Below are 5,517 nucleotides of genomic sequence, written 5' to 3'. Positions count from 1 at the left end.
AGCGCTCACTACCAACTGACACTTCCTGTTACCGCCTTCACAATAAAACTGTGCTTCAAGCAACTTCCGATTGTTGCTGTGCGTATCTTTAAGTTAGAGTAATATTACATTTTAAATATTGGGGCTTATTGATGTGGTCAAAACTTTATTTTGAAGGACTACAAGTAGCCCTGCACCGCGTGGACTTTAGTAAACATCACATATTTTCTGCTCTTATTGTGAAATACATTTTTATCTGATCGCTTACTGTAACAGAGCTGACAGATTACTGATTCAGATGCTGCTTTCGTGTTCTCCCTAGGAATTATCGTATTTACGAGTTATTAGCACATGAACGCCCCTCCAAAGTCGTAGAAAGATGATCTCTGAGCTTTAGTTGCGCTATATGTGTGGCTAGATTTAAGGAAGCTATTTCAGCTGTTTTTGATTCAGTACCGTGTTTCAACCCAGTTGGAAACTCTTACGATAGCTTTAGTCCCTCTCAGCTAGATCAGTTTGTTGATAGTGCAGTGGATTCGCTGAGAGTTACTCTGGATTCGATTGCTCCCCTGAAACAGAAGGTTGTCAAGCGGCGGAGAGTGGCTCCATGGTTCAACTCAGAAACCCGTACTCTGAAACAATCATCACGGAATTTTGAAAGAATATGGCGTTCGACCAAAACGGTAGAATCTCGTTTTTTCTGGCAGGATAGTCATAGAAGCTATATGAAGGCTCTACGTCACGCCCGAGCTGCCTACTACTCCTCTCTAATCGAGGAAAACAAAGGCAATCCTAGATACCTTTTCAGCACTGTAGCCAGGCTGACAGAGAGTCATGGCTCCATTGAGCCTTGTATTCCTCTAGCCCTCAGCAGTAATGATTTCCTTAGCTTTTTCAACAACAAAGTTCTAGACATCAGAGACAAAATTGGTAACCTCCTGCCCTTACCTGGTGCAGATACGTCTGATATGGCAGAGACAGTTCCAGGACCAGATATTAGTCTCGACTGTTTTTCTCCAATCAACCTTTCTGAGTTATATTCCATTATTTCTGCATCGAAACCGTCAACCTGTCTTTTAGACCCAATCCCAACCAAGCTGTTTAAGGAAGTCTTTCCCTTAGTTAGCAACTCCATATTAGATATGATCAATATGTCTTTACTGGCAGGCTATGTACCACAGACATTTAAAGTAGCGGTAATCAAACCTCTACTTAAAAAGCCTACTCTGGACTCAGGAACTCTGGCTAACTACAGACCTATATCCAACCTTCCTTTTATCTCGAAGATCCTGGAGAAGGTGGTAGCTAAACAGCTGTGTGACTTTCTCCATGACAACAGTTTATTTGAAGAGTTCCAGTCAGGATTTAGAGTCCACCATAGCACTGAGACTGCACTAGTTAGAGTTACAAACGATCTACTTCTAGCCTCAGACAGGGGACTTCTGTCTGTGCTCGTCTTGTTAGATCTTAGTGCTGCTTTTGACACCATTGACCATCGGATCCTGTTGTACAGACTAGAGCATTTGCTTGGAATTACAGGGACTGCTTTAAGTTGGTTTGAATCCTACTTATCAGACCGATCTCAGTTTGTACATGTTAATGATGAGTCCTCTATGCACACTAAAGTTTGCCATGGAGTCCCACAAGGTTCAGTGCTTGGACCAATTCTTTTTACATTATATATGCTTCCTCTGGGAAATATTATGAGGAAACACTCCATACAGTTTCATTGTTATGCAGATGATACTCAGCTTTATGTATCAATGAAGCCCGATGGTACCAGTCAGTTATGTCAGCTAGAAACATGCCTTAAGGACGTTAGGACCTGGATGACCAGAAATTTTTTGCTACTTAACTCAGACAAGACTGAAGTTATTGTGCTAGGCCCTAAGAACCTCAAAGAGACTTTTTCTAGTGATGTGACTGTCCTTAATGACATCAGCCTGGCATCTAGCACCACTGTTAGGAATCTAGGAGTTATTTTTGATCAAGATATGTCTTTTAGCTCTCACATCAGTCAAGTTTCAAGAACAGCCTACTTTCACCTTCGTAATATATCCAAGATCAGGAATATCCTGTCGCAAAGTGATGCAGAAAAACTAGTTCATGCATTTGTTACCTCCAGACTGGATTATTGTAACTCTCTTTTGTCAGGGTGCTCTGGCAAATCTCTAAAGACTCTTCAACGGGTCCAGAATGCTGCAGCTCGTGTACTGACCAGAACCAGGAAATGGGACCACATTACTCCTGTCCTGGCTTCTCTGCACTGGCTAGTCTAGAATAGAATTCAAGATCCTTCTTCTCACCTACAAAGCTCTAAATGGCCAGGCACCATCTTATCTTAAGGAGCTACTAGTGCCGTACTGTCCCTTGAGAGCGTTGCGGTCCCGGAGTGCAGGCCTGCTGGTGGTACCTACAGTCTCCAAGTGTACTATGGGGGGTAAAGCCTTCAGTTATCGGGCTCCTCTCCTCTGGAACCGCCTTCCAGCCGGGGTCCGGGAGGCAGACACAGTCTGTATTTTTAAGATTAGACTTAAAACTTTCCTTTTTGATAAATCTTATAGTTAGGGCTGGTGCTGGTGTAGACCAGCTCTTAGTTATGCTGCTATAGGCTTAGACTACCGGGGGAACTGGCACCTTGAGCTCCTCTCTCTCTCTCTCTCTCTCTCTCTCTCTCTCTCTGCATATACAGTACATCATATTACTGCATGTATCTATCTATAAATCTCAGTCACTAACCACCTACTTTCCTGGGAGCTCTTGAGCTCTCCTAGGCTCCTCAAGATCGTCGGTTGACGGCTTGCCAGAACAACCCCCACCCCACCACTACCCCCTCCCCACCGGATCGTGGGTTGGCGGCCTGCCAGAACAACCCCCCACACCCCCTCCCCTCCCCACTGGATTGCTGATGGACGGTCTACCTCCCCCCACCCCCTTGCTCTCTATCCCTCTTCCTGCATCTTATCCCATCTCTCCCTCTATCCCTTTCCAAGCCCGGCGCAGTCTAGGCCTGTGAAGACTGTTTCGTCATGAGCCGGGGATCCGGCCGAAGATTTCTGCCTTTTAATAAGGCAGTTTTTTCTTACCACTGTAACTTTTGCTGCTTTGCTAAAGTGCTCATGATGGATAGGCCGGATCTTTGTAACATAGCAATAAGTAAGGTCTTTTACCTGCTTTTTGTAACATAACAATGAGTAAGGTCTTTTTACCTGCTCTTTTGTAATGTTAACAGACAATGAGTAAGGTATTTTACCTGCTTCTTGTAAAGTGTCTCGAGATAACACTTGTTATGAGTTGACGCTATACAAATAAAAGTTGATTGATTGATTGATTGATTGATATGCTAACAAGCCTAATTTTAGCAATAAAGCTAGCTATTTAAGAAAATACAACAAGTTAATTATAATATTATTTATTTAATATAATCTGCAGCTGAAGCACAAAGGAGCTCAGTGCTACTTGCTTTTGGTAATTAAACATCAGCCACGTAAAATCAACCTTACTTCTAACGTGCATATGTTGATTTTTTCGGACCAGAGCACTTGAATACGTGTGTGTTGTCGTTACGACTACACAACTTGGGATGTACGATTCGTCCGAGGGTGCGGGTGAAGGCAGCAAAAGTGACAGCAAATTCATCAGTAAAACCAGAAACATGTATCTAAAATTAGATTATTGTAGTGTGCCTCAGCCTCCTCCATAAAATCTCTGACATAAAATCTGAGAAATTGAGAATTTGCAAGCAGAGTCTGCACAGTAGGGACTGCTTGCTACTGACGTCACGCCACATCCGCTAGCGAAAAACACACGTTTAGCTTACAGATAAAATAGTGAAAAATCCCTCCGATGGGTTCAGTCACCAGCAGAACAGATTTGTGCGTTGGTTTGAAGCAGACCTTCAGGGTTATGGAAATTCAATGACTCTTGTGTTGGTGTCCATTAAGTTTTCTCTCGCCATTTCTGCTGTACTCTGCTAACCCGTTGCACACAGCGCCACAGGAGCTGCATTTTTTACCGTTTTATAGCATCAAACACAGAGTTTGAAACAAATGTATCTGATTTAATTTTACAGTTTGACCCATGACCTATACTGCAGCCAGTCAGCAGGGGGAGCTCTAAATCTTTTGGCTTCACTGCCTGGTGGCTGCTGCTCTGTCCATCTTAATACACCGTCTACGATTCAAACACACCGTTAGGCTACCTTACTAGTTCAATAGTTTAAGATACAGTCACTCTGAAGCTTTTTGTCCTTCAAATTTCATCCACTGTTGATGTAAAATACTGACTCAAGCTACTTTAAGTTCTTGACTTTTAAAACAGTATTTTTTCCTTAAGCATTATTTCACCTTTGCTGCGATAACCACTTTTTGTCAAACTTGCTGACTAATAATCTCCTCCTGCTGGACGCTCTCCACCTAAACTGTAAAAATGAGATATGATCCTCAGATATGATCCGTGTTAAGTTGTGCAACAGAGAAGAAAAGGTCAAAACTACAAAACAAAACGAATACTAAAAATGACTTACAGGGTGAAGAAGACAGAACGTGGAGGAAGAAGTAAGCCAGCGTCTGGAGTTTCACTGACATTTGGTTCATTCAGGGTGGGGGGAGATAAAAAAAAAGAAGAGTACTAAGAATGTTTTCAACGCTAATCTTTATGGAGTCGTCTGCTGAGTGGCAACCCGAGATGTGAGAAACTTCCATTAGCTGCTCCCATAATTCACACAGACAGGCTGCGGTGAGGCCTCATGCCCGATTCCAAACATAAATCATCGATATGTCTGACACAAGCTGCTGCTCCTTCTGTGAAAAGTTACCAATCATTCAATGAAAATTACCCGGAAGCTCCTGAAAACATTCCTCCATAGACTCGCCTTATAGAGCAAATCAGTCTGCTCCAAAGTGACCTCTTGCACACTTAGCGGGCTTCAAACCTTGACAGTAACTTCCTGGAAAATGATGGAAAATGAAACAAAATAAAAAAGACAAGAAAGCAGAGTATACTCCAGAGTGTGCCATCTTTAGATTGACAGTGGTAACAATGGGGACAAGTCAACCAATTAGTGATTATATAACTGTAACTGCTGTTCCCGAAATGTCGCAAATGTATATCACAATTAATACAGTGTGCAGGAGTTTTTTTTTTAATAGCTTTACTACCTTTCGAAAGTGTCAATCATTTAAGGTCCAATCTGTAAGATATCTACTGACTGAAATGATAAAGTGACCTTACTATATGATCAGACATTAAGGAAACATGCTCTGTTGAAGTGCTGGCTTCTCTGACAACAATGCAGCAGCCAGTATGTCCTCCTTCTAACTTTAGATTCTGGTCCTGAATGCTCTGGATTTGTTTGGACCAGAGAAGGTGGGCGGTTTTAAGGTACCCTCACACGGCTGTTTTGGACGCCCCTCGGTTTGCCAGATATGAGACCAGTTATCAGGTCAAACCAACAGGTGTTGCAGCGATGGAAGCGGGCAAGAGAACTGGTTCAGATGTGGTAAACCGCGTGTGCATCGACTCTAGGGAGGAGGGGTT

General features: G+C 42.8%; 1 protein-coding gene across 1 annotated transcript in view; it reads left to right on the top strand.

Annotated features, from left to right (window-relative positions):
• Positions 1–5,517, top strand: part of umad1 (UBAP1-MVB12-associated (UMA) domain containing 1) — a 177,867-nt gene that overhangs the window by 154,453 nt on the left and 17,897 nt on the right. The gene's annotated exons all lie outside the window — the stretch shown is intronic.

This window comes from Labrus mixtus, chromosome 16, assembly GCF_963584025.1.
Source record: "Labrus mixtus chromosome 16, fLabMix1.1, whole genome shotgun sequence".
Lineage (NCBI taxonomy): Eukaryota > Metazoa > Chordata > Actinopteri > Labriformes > Labridae > Labrus > Labrus mixtus.
This window is presented reverse-complemented; position numbering and strand designations above follow the sequence as displayed.